Source organism: Sminthopsis crassicaudata, chromosome 5 (genome assembly GCF_048593235.1).
Source record: "Sminthopsis crassicaudata isolate SCR6 chromosome 5, ASM4859323v1, whole genome shotgun sequence".
NCBI lineage: Eukaryota > Metazoa > Chordata > Mammalia > Dasyuromorphia > Dasyuridae > Sminthopsis > Sminthopsis crassicaudata.
Window position 1 is genome coordinate 126,605,450 of NC_133621.1, and position 12,615 is coordinate 126,618,064.

The following is a 12,615-nucleotide window of genomic DNA, read 5'->3' on the forward strand; positions in this document are numbered from 1 at the left end:
GAATTTAAATCATCAGAAGTGCCACTTAGATTATACCTTCTCTGACATTTCTTTGGCTTTGGGGAATTATGAATACAAGGACAGAAAACCATCAGATTCATGCTAATTGCACTTATAACTCTAAGTTAAACATAGTGTTACACTCAAGTTTCTGCTTAAAAAAATCTTTACACAAGTAAGTTCATGGAACATTAAGTCTTACTGCAAACCTCACTGGAATTGCCTTAGCAACATAAACCTGTTTACAGAGAGGAATTAGGGTCAAGTTTCCTTTTCATTAAGGGCTTTGGAGACTCTAATGACAAGTCAATTGTTCTCACTGGAGATAAGTGGAAATGTTTAGAAGCAAGAATGATTATTGTACATGTGGCTTCAGTTTTAAACTTTTATAAGCCATTAAATGAAGGTCTCATATATTTTATCTCACACACTTTCCTATAGAAAACCCTTCCTTTAAAAAAGATATAGTTATATGGCTTCATGAAGAATAGTTCATGTGAGACCTAGCATTAAACAAACATTTCTCATTTTGATACAAATAGCAGGGGAAATTCTGTACAATGGGGAGACCCAAATTTCAGCAAAACATTTAATCAGGCTTCTTCTGCACTGTGTTTAGATAAAATGGGAAATTGTAACCTATTTGCATATACATTTGATGGTCACAGGTCTGGTTGAATATTCAGATATAAAGAACAGTCATTAATGGATTATTATCAACCTGAAGAGAATTCTTTAGGGCAGAATCTGGATTGAAATTGATCACATATGGTAGAATTGTTGGCTAAATATATCAATGTACTAATTAAAAGATTTAAAGTACTACACAGCTCTCAGTGTAAAATTTAGGAATTCCAATCTAGGAATTGCAATTCTCATCATTTGATCAAAACAATAACAACAACAATAACTAACATTTATATAGCACTTGAAAGTTTGCAAAATGCTATACATCTCTCCTCAATTAATTCTCACAACAACATTATGAGATAAGAGATATTAATCTTCACTTTATAGAGGGGGCAACTAAAGCTAAAAGAGATTGGTTTGCTCATTATCACATAGTAAATTGCTGTGAAATGTTGAACTCATATCTACATGATTTCAAATTCATTTTTCTTACTCATTGCACCACATCAAGCTATATATGATCAAAAAATATCTCATAGAAATCAGAATCTAATCATGAACTAAGAAAAATTAAGAAACATTATCCATATGAGAGAAGTAATGACTAGAGTATATTCTACCTTGGACAAATCACTTCTGGAGAGGAATTGTACTTATTTCTATGCTCTGCATTTTGGAAAGCTCATTAAAATAATTTTCATGAGGATTTATAAAAGATTATATCAAGGATGGGAAAGGAACAGGAGAGATCATGCCATATGAAAGGCAGCTGACAGAATTTGATACATTAGGCTATAGCAGAAAAGGGTAACATGATAGGTGACCACCAATTTGAAGAATTGTTAAGTGGTTCTTTTTGGCCTCAAAAGTCAGACAAAGGAATAATAAATTGAACTAAGACTTCCTTTTTTTTTTTTTTTTTTTTTTTTTAAGAAGCTGACAACTTTTATTCGAGTGATTGAATATATGCTATCAGTCCTAAATTATCAGAGAAGAGAGTATGTAGTTTTCTCACTCCTTTGGTTATAAATTTTCATGCATTTTTTAAAAAATTAATTTTATAATTATAAATTTTTTGACAATAGATATGCATGAGTAATTTTTTAAATAACATTATCCCTAGTATGAATTTTTCCAAGTTTTCCCCTTCCTCCCTCTACTCCCTCCCCTAGACAACAGACAATCCTATACATATTAAATGTGTTATAGTATAACAACTAGATACAATATATGTGTGTAAATATGATTTTCTAGTTGCATGGTAAGAATTGGATTCCAAAGGTATAAGTAACCTGGGTAGAAAGACAGTAGTACAAACAGATTACATTCAATTCCCACTGTTCCTTCTCTGGGTGTAGCTTTTTCTGTCCATCATTGATCAACTGGAAGTGAATTCTCGACTTTTTATTCTTCCATATTAATTTTGTTGTTATTTTTTATAGGTCAATAAATTAGTTTCTTGGGAGTCTGATTAGTATAGCACTAAATAAATAGATAAGTTAGGGGAGTATTGTCATCTTTATTATATTTGCTCGGCCTATCCATGAACATTTAATATCTTTTCAATTATTTAAATCTGACTTTATTTTTGTGGCAAGTGTTTTGTAATTTTGCTCATATAATTCCTGAATTTTCTTTGGTAGATGGATTCCCAAATATTTTATGCTCTCAACATTTGTTTGGAATGGAATTTCTCTTTGTATCTCTTGCTGTTGCATTTTGTTGGTGATGTATAAAAATGCTGAGGATTTATGTGGATTTATTTTGTACCCAGCAACTTTGCTAAAGGTGTGAATTATTTCTTATCACTTTTTATTAGAATCTCTGGGGTTTTCTAAGTATACCATCATATCATCTGCTAAGAGTGACAGTTTGATTTCCTCATTACCTACTCTTATTCCTTTAATCTCTTTCTCAATTCTTATTGCCGAGGCTAGGATTTCTAGTACGATATTGAATAGTAATGGTGATAGTGGGCAAATTTGTTTCACTCCTAATCTTACTAAGAAAGGTTCCAGTTTATCTCCATTATAGATTATGCTTACTGACAGTTGTAAATATATGATCCTTATTATTTTAAGGAATAGTCCATTTATTCCTATACTCTCAAGCATTTTTAGCAGGAATGGATGTTGTATTTTATCAAATGCTTTTTCTGAATCTACTGAGATGATCATATGGTTTTTAATAATTTGATTATTAATATGGTCAATTATGGTAATAGTTTTCCTAATATTAAACCAGCCCTGCATTCCTGGTATAAATCCTCCTTGATCATAGTGTATTATCCTGGGGATGATTTTCTGAAGTCTTTTTGCTATTATCTTTTTTAAGATTTTAACATCCATATTCATTAAGGAGATTGGTATATAGTTTTCTTTCTCCATTTTCATCCTACCTGGTTGAGGTATCAGTACCATGTCTGTGCCAATAAAGGAGTTTGGTAGGACTCCTTCATCCCCTATTTTTAAAAATAGTTTATATAATATTGGGGCTAATTGTTCTTTAAATGTTTGGTAGAATTCACATGTAAATCCATCTGGTCCTGGGGATTTTTTCCTGGGGAGTTGATTGATAGCTTGTTCTATTTCTTTTTCTGAAATGGGACTATTTAAGCACATAACCTCCTACTCTGTTAATCTAGGAAGCCTATATTTTTGGAGGTAGTCATCCATTTCACTTATGTTATCAAATTTATTGGCATAAAGTTGGGCAAATTAACTCCTTATTATTTCTCTAATTTCCACTTCATTGTTGGAAAGATCCCCCTTTTCATTTGTAAGACTAACAATTTGATTTTCCTTTTTCCTTTTTCTGATTAGACTTACCAAAGGATTATCTATTTTATTTGCTTTTTCATAAAACCAACTCTAGGTTTTATTTATTAATTCAATAGTTTTTTTTTTGTTTGTTTTTGTTTTTGTTTTTGTTTTTTTTTTTTACTTTCAATATTATTGATTTCTCCTTTTAATTTTAGAATTTCAAGTATAGTTTTTGGTTGGGGTTTTTAATTTGTTCTTTTTCTAGCTTTTTAAGTTGCAGGCCCAATTCATTAATATTCTCTTTCTCTATTTTATACAAGTAAGCCTCTAAATATATAAAATTTCCCCTTATTACCACTTCAGCTGCAACTCACAAATTTTGGTATGATGTCTTGTTGTTGTCATTATCTTGGGTGAAATTATTAATTGTTTCTATAATTTGCTGTTTCACCTAGGCATTCTTTAAGATGAGATTATTTAGTTTCCAATTACTTTTTGGATTATTTACTCTTAACTTCTTATTGAATGTAGTTTTTATTGCATTGTGATCTGAGAAGAAGGCTTTTACTATTTCTACCTTCCTGCATTTAATTTTGAGATCTGTATGTCCCAATATATGGTCAATTTTTGTATAGGTTCCATGAACTGCTGAGAAGAAAATATACTCCTTTCTATCACCATTCAGTTTTCTCCAAAGATCTATCATACCTAGTTTTTTTAATGTTCTATTTACCTCTTTAATTTATTTCTTATTGTTTTGTGGTTTGATTTCTCTAAATCTGAGAGTGCAAGGTTGAGATTTCCCACTATTATACTTTTGCTGTCTATTTCTTCTTGCAACTCTCTTAACTTTTCCTTTAGATAGTTAGTTGATATACAACTTGGTGCATATATATTTAGTATTGATATGGCTTCATTGTCATTGCTACCTTTTAGCAGGATATAGTTTCCTTTCTTATCTCTTTTATTTAGATCAAGTTCTGCTTTTGCTTGATCTGAGATAAGGATGATTACCCCTGCTTTTTTGGCTTCACCTGAAGCATAATAGATTCTACTCCAACCTTTTACCTTTACTCTGTATGTATCTCCTTGCTTTAAGTGTATTTCCTGTAAATAATATATTGTAGGGTTCTGACTTTTGATCCAGTCTGCTATCCGCCTCTGTTTAACGGGAGAGTTAATCCCATCCACATTTACAGTTAAAATTATTAATTCTGTATTTCCTGCCATCATATTATCCCTTGTTTATGCTTTTTTCCCCCTTGTCCACCCTGAACCCCTTCCCCAGTATTTAATTTATGGACCCCCACTTGTGATGCACAGCCCTTCTTTTTTAGTATCCCTCCCCCATCCTTTTAAGTCCCTTCACCTTTCTTGTACCCTTCCCTTATTCCCCTTTTCCTTTTCCCTTTTCCTCTTCCCCCATATAATTATGTGAGAGAGAATTCTCTGAAAAACAAATATGTCAATAAATTACTCTTTGAACCTACTCTGATGAGAATAAGATTCACACAATGTTTCTCCCCCTTTCTAAATTCCCTCAGATGTGCTAGATTTTCCATGCCTCTTCCTGGCATGTAGTTTCCCTCTTTTTATCACTCCTTTCCCTTTTTCTGATACTATCCCCTCCCTTTACTACTTCCTTTTTTTTTTAAATTTTATATCAGTAAAATCAAATTATCCATGTGGACTTTCTGTATATCCACAACAGAGATATAGTTCTCAAGATTTCTTTTTTCCCTTTTTGTGCTTCTCTTCAGTCTTGTGGATGTAGATCAAATTTTTTGTTTAAGTCTGTTTTTTTTTCTTAGAAACATATGGAATTCCTCTATTTCATTGAATGACCATCTTCTTCCATGGGAAAAAAAAAATGCTAAATTTAGCTGAGTAGTTTATTCTTGGTTGCAATCCTTGTTCTTTTGCCTTTCAGAATATGAGGTTCCAGGCACTTCGATCCTTTAAGGTGGAGGCAGCCAGATCTTTAGTGACCCTTATTATAGCATCTTGATATTTGAATTGTTTTTTCCTAGATGCTTGCAATATTATTTCCTTGGTTTGGTTGTTCTGCAGCTTAGTCAATATGTTCCATGGAGTTCTTTTTTTTTTTTTTTTTTTTTTTTTAATTTTATTTACTTATAACTTTTTTTTCACATTATATATGCATGAGTATTTTTTTAAATATTATCCCTTGTATTCATTTTTCCAAATTATCCCCTCCCTCCCTCTACTCCCTACCCTTGATGACAGGCAATCCCATACATTTTACATATGTTACAATATAACCTAGATACAATATATGTGTGTGAATACCATTTTCTTGTTGCACATGAAGTATTAGATTCCGAAGGTATAAGTAACCTGGGTAGATAGACAGTAGTGCTAACAATTTACATTCACTTCCCAGTGTTCCTTCTCTGGGTATAGTTGTTTCTGTCCATCATTGATCAAGTGGAAATGAGTTGGATCTTCTTTATGTTGAAGATATCCACTTCCATCAGAATACATTTTCATACAACATTGAAGTGTACAGCAATCTTCTGGTTTTATTCATTTCACACAGCATCAGTTGATGTAAGTCTTTCCAAGACTCTCTGTATTCCTCCTGCTGGTCTTACAGAGCAATAATATTCCATAACCATCATATACCATAATTTACCCAACCATTCTCCAATTGATGGGCATCCATTCATCTTCCAGTTTCTAGCCATTATGAAAAGAGCTGCCATGAATGGCGGAGCCAAGATGGTGGAGAAGATACATGCAATTTTGTGAGCTCCCTTCTTCCTTCATTACCAATTAGTTAAATCAGCCTCAAAAATAACGCTGGACTGATAGAAACCACAAGGTCTGGAAGCATGACTTACCAGCTGAAGAGAATCTGGAGTTTCAACAGAAAAGGTCAGTTCCCAGGAGAGGAAAACAAAAAAGGACAGCACAGACAGGGTAAGGTGCTAACACACTGGGCCAATCAGGTTGGGGAGGTCTCTGGTATCAGAGAAGCCACTGAGATAGAAGAATCTGGCACAGGTTGATAGCTCTTCTCTGCTTATAAAACAGCAGTTCAGAAGAGAAATCAAGCCACTTTAAAATATAAAGTCAGATACTAGAACCACCCCAAACCGGAAGTGACCTAACACATCTTGGCACTGCAGTGCACCTGGCTTCTGCTGCCTGGGGCTTCACCTTGGGATAGTTAAGAGCTTGAAAAGCAGGGACACAGCCCTAGGCAACATTTAATTCGCATAGTCCCTGGCTTGGCTGGAGGCTGTGGAACTCAGCCATTGAAGTCCCAGAGAAGAGGAACATTTGAAATAGGGACTGCGGTTTCTGGAAAGACACTTCCAGTTTGAGCTTAGGGGCTTTTCACATCAGCTGCTGATATCCATGCCCCATGGGACCCATTGGCTGGGCTTTGTGTTGCCTTTACTGTTCAGTCTTAAACCTCAGGGAATTCGCCAGGATACATAACACCCTCAAAGTGCAGCCACCTCTGAGGCACTTCCAGGGAGGGGGAGGCATCCATCCAGTGTGGGAGGAAGCTGGTAAAGAAATAAATAAATAAACTACTTACCCCAGGGACAGACCCCAAAAGATTTTTTAACTATGAGTAAAAAGCCAAGAAGACCTATTGATTCTTTCTACACAGAGAAAGAGCGGGTTTCCAATCCCGAGGAAGTTAACAGCATAGAGTCAGCAGATAACAGCCTAAAGGGGAAAGATACCTGCCCCCCATCACATAACTCTCTTTTAGAAGAGACTATAAAAAAATTAAGAGAGTTTGAAGAAAAATGGGTAAAGGAAAGAGTATGTATGATAGAGAATAACAACATTCTGAAATTTGAGTTGGAAAAAATAAAGAATTCACAGGAGATTCAGGGAAACAAAATTTGTGAATTAAAAAAGGTTAAAAAATCACAGGAAAGTAGGATTTCTGAATTGGAAAAGATAATAAAATCTCAAGAAAATAGGATTTCTGAATTGGAAAAAGAAAATAATTCTCTAAAAAAAATTAGGGAAATGGAAAAAAATTCAATAGAGCAAAATAATTCATTTAAAAACTCAATTGGGCATATACAAAAAGAATTTAAAAATGTGAATGAAGAAAATAACTCATTAAATCAGGACGGAACAAATAGAAATGAATCATTCTTTGAGAATCAGTCTAACAAAATAAAACAACAACAAAAAAAAAAAAGAAAAGAAAAGCTGGAGAATAATGTCAAATACTTACTGGGAAAATCTATAGACCTGGAAAATAGATCTAGGAGAGATAATCTGAGGATTATTGGACTTCCCGAAAACTATGAACAAAAAAAGAGCCGAGATTCTATTTTACAGGAAATCATTAAAGAGAACTGTCCAGAGATAATAGAAACAGAAGGGAAAATAGGCATCAAAAGAATTCATCAAACTCCTTCTGAAAAAGACCTTAAAAAAGAATGCCACGGAATATTGTGGCTAAGCTGCAGAATTAACATGCAAAGGAAAAAATTTTGCAAGCAGCTAGGAAAAAAAAAAAAATTTAAATACCAAGGTGCCACAATAAGGGTCACTCAAGATCTGGCTGCCTCCACATTAAAAGATTGAAGGGCCTGGAACCTGATATTCTGAAAGGCAAAAGATCAAAGATTGCAACCAAGAATAAACTAAACAGCTAAGTTTAGCATTTTCTTCCATGGAAGAAGATGGTCATTCAATGAAACAGAGGAATTCCATTTGTTTCTAAGAAAAAAAAAAAAACAGACTTAAACTAAAAATTTGATCTATATCCACAAGACTGAAGAGAAACAGAAAAAGGTAAAGAGAACTCTTGAGAACTGTATCTCTGTTGTGGATATATAGAAAGTCCACATGGATAATTTGACTTTACTGATATATAAAAAAAAATAAGGGTGGGGGGAGTAGTAAAGGGAAGGGAATACTATCAGAAAAAGGGGAAGGAGTGATAAAAAGAGGGAAACTGCACCCAAGGAAGAGGCAAAGCAAATATACCATATCTGAGGGAATTTAGACACGGGGAGAAACATTGTGTGAATCTTATTCTCATCAGAGTAGGGTCAAAGAGTAAATAATTGACATATTTGTTTTTCAGAGAATTCTCTCTCACCTCATTAAAAGGGGGGAGAGGAAAATGGAAAAGAAAAATGGGAATAAGGGAAGGGACTTGGAAGGAGGGGGGAGGGATACTAAAAAGTGAGAGCGGTGCATCACAACTGGGGTCTATAAATTAAATATTGGGGAAGGGATTCTGGTGGGGCAAGTGAAAAAGCATAATCTAGGGATAATATGATGGCAGGAAATACAGAATTAGTAATTTTAACTGTAAATGTGAATGGGATGAAATCTCCCATCAAAGAGAGACAAATAACAGACTTAATCAAAAGTCAGAACCCTACAATATGTTGTTTACAGGAAACACACTTAAAGCACTGAGATACATACAGGGTAAAGATAGAAGGGTGGAGCAGAATCTATTATGCTTGAGGTAAAGCTAAAAAAGCAGGGGTAACCATCCTTATCTCATATCAAGCAAAAGAAGAAGTTGATCTAATTAAAAGAGATAAGGAAGGAAACCTGTTAAAAGGTAGCATAAACAATGAAGCCATATCAGTACTAAACATGTATGCACCAAGTGGTATAGCATCTAACTTTCTAAAGGAAAAGTTAAGAGAGTTGTAAGAAGAAATAGACAGCAAAAGTAAAATAGTGGGAGATCTCAACCTTGAACTCTCACATTTAGACAAATCAAACCACAAAACATATAAGAAAGAAATTTTAAAAATAAATAGAACATTAGAAAAACTAGGTATGATAGACCTTTGGAGAAAAATGAATCACGATAGAAAGGAATATACTTTCTTCTCAGCAGTTCATGGATTTTATACAAAAATTGACCATATATTAGGACATAAAGATCTCAAAATTAAATGTAGGAAGGAAGAAAAAATAAATGCCTTCTTCTCAGATCAATATGCAATAAAAGCTACATTCAGTAAGAAGTTAGAGGTAAATAGACCAAAAAGTAATTGGAAAATGAAAAATCTCATCTTAAAGATTGACTGGGTGAAACAGCACATTAAAGAAACAATTAATAATTTCACCCAAGAAAATGACAATGATAAGACATCATACCAAAATCTGTGGGATGCAGTGAAAGCAATAATAAGGGGAAATTTTATATCTTTAGAGGCTTATTTGAACAAAATAGAGAAAGAGAAGATTAATGAATTGGGCCTGCAATTTAAAAAGGTAGAAAAAGACCAAATTAAAACCCCTAAACCAAAAATCAAACTTGAAATACAAAAATTAAAAGGAGAAATCAATACTATTGAAAGTAAAAAAAAAAAACTATTGAATTAATAAATAAATCCAAGAGTAGGCTTTATGAAAAAGACAATAAAATAGATAAACCTTTGGTAAATTTGATCAGAAAAAGGAAAGAGGAAAATCAAATTGTTAGTCTTACAAATGAAAAGGGGGATCTTTCCACTAATGAAGAGGAAATTAGAGAAATAATGAGTTACTTTGCCCAACTTTATGCCAATAAGTTTGATAATTTCAGTGAAATGGATGACTTCCTCCAAAGATATAGGCTTCCTAGATTAACAGAGGAGGCGATAAATTGCTTAAATAGTCCCATTTCAGAAAAAGAAATAGAACAAGCTATTAATCAACTCCCCAGGAAAAAAATTCCCAGGACCAGATGGATTTACATGGTATTGATACCTAAACCAGGTAGATCAAAAACTGAAAAAGAAAACTATAGATCAATTTCCTTAATGAATATTGATGCTAAAATCTTTTCTTTTCTCTAACTTTTTTTTTTTATTTTTTATTTTTTTATTAAAACTTTTTATTTTCAAAAATATGTATGCATTATTTTTTAACATTGACAGTTGCATAGCCTTGTGTTCCAAATTTTCCCCTCCTCCCCCCACCCTCTCTCCTAGATAGTAAGCAATCCAACATAGGATGCTAAAATCTTAAATAATATATTAGCAAAAACACTTCAGAAAATCATCCCCAAGATAATACACTATGATCAACTAGGATTCATACCAGGAATGCAGGGCTGGTTTAATATTAGGAAAACTATTAGTATAATTGTCCATATTAATAATCAAATTAATAAAAAAACCATATGATCATCTCAATAGATGCAGAAAAAGCATTTCATAAAATCCAACATCCATTCCTACTAAAAATGATTGAGAGTATAGGAATAAATGGACTATTCCTTAGAAAATCAGGAGCATATATTTACGATCGTCAGTAAGCATAATATATAATGAAGATAAACTAGAACCTTTTCCAGTAAGATGAGGAGTGGAACAAGGTTGCCCACTATCACCATTACTATTCAGTAGAGTACTAGAATCTCTAGCCTCGGCAATAAGAACGGAGAACGAGATTCAAGGAATTAGAGTAGGAAATGAGGAAATCAAACTATCACTCTTTGCAGATGACATGATGGTATACTTAGAGACCCCCAAAGACTCTGCTAAAAAGCTATCAGAAATAATTCAGAATTTTAGCAAAGTTGCAGGATACAAAATAAATCCACATAAATCCTCAGCATTTTTATATATCAGTAACAAAATGCAACAGCAAGAAATATAAAGAGAAATTCCATTTCAAACAAATGTTGAGAGTATAAAGTATTTGGGAATCCATTTACCAAAGAATAGTCCGGAATTTTATGAGAATAATTACAAAACACTTGCCACAAAAATAAAGTCAGATATAAATAATTGGAAAGACATTCAGTGCTCTTGGATAGGCTGAGTGATATAATAAAGATGACAATATTCCCCAAACTAATCTATTTATTCAGTGCTTTACCAATCAGACTCCCAGATACTTTTTTAATGACCTAGAAAAAATAACAACAAAATTCATATGGAAGAATAAAAGGTCAAGAATTCCAAGGGAACTAATGAAAAAAAAAAGTCATATAAAGGTAATCTAGGTGTACCTGATCTAAAGCTATATTATATAGCAGCAGTCACCAAAACCATTTGGTATTGGCTAAGAAATAGACCGGTAGATCAGTGGAACAGATTAGATACAAAGGACAAAAAAGGGTACATCTATAGCAATCTAATCTTTGACAAACCCAAATATACCAACATTAGTGATAAAAATTCATTATTTGGAAAAAACTGTTGGGAAAACTGGAAATTAGTATGGCAGAAATTAGATATGGATCCACACTTAACACCATATACCAAGATAAGATCAAAATGGGTGCATGATTTAGGTATAAAGAATGAGACCATAAATAGATTAGAGGAACAGAGAATAGTTTATCTCTCAGACCTGTGGAGGAGGAAGGAATTTATGACCAAAGGAGAAATAGAGACCATTATTGATCACAAAATAGAAGATTTTGATTACATCAAACTAAAAAGTTTCTGTACAAACAATCCTAATGCAAACAAGATTAGAAGGGAAGTAACAAATTGGGAAAATATTTTTACAGTTAAAGGTTCCAATAAAGGTCTCATCTCCAAAATATACAGAGAATTGACTTTAATTTATAAGAAATCAAACCAATCTCCAATTGGTAAATGGTCAAAGGATATGAACAGACAATTCTCAGATGATGATATTGAAATTATATCCACTTATATGAAAGAGTGTTCCAAATCACTACTGATCAGAGAAATGCAAATTAAGACAACTCTGAGATACCACTACACACCTGTCAGATTAGTAAGTTGACAGGAACAAATAATGATGAATGTTGGAAGGGATGTGGGAAAACTGGGACACTGATGCATTGTTAGTGAAGTTGTGATAGAATCCAACCATTCTGGAGAGCAATTTGGTACTATGCCCAAAAAGTTATCAAACTGTGCATACCCTTTGATCCAGCATTGCTGCTATTGGGCTTACATCCCAAAGAAATACTGAGGAGGGGAAAGGGACATGTATGTGCTAAAATGTTTGTGGCAGCTCTTTTCGTAATGGCCAGAAACTGGAAAATGAATGGATGTCCATTAATTGGAGAATAGTTGGGTAAATTATGGTATATGAAGGTTATGGAATATTATTGCTCTGTAAGAAATGACCAACAGGAGGAATATCTTCAACATAAAGAAGATCCAACTCACTTCCACTTGATCAATGATGGACAGAAACAACTACATCCAGAGAAGGAATTTCTTTTTGTATATGTCCAATTGAGTTTTTTAATGAATTATTTTGCTCTGTTGAAATT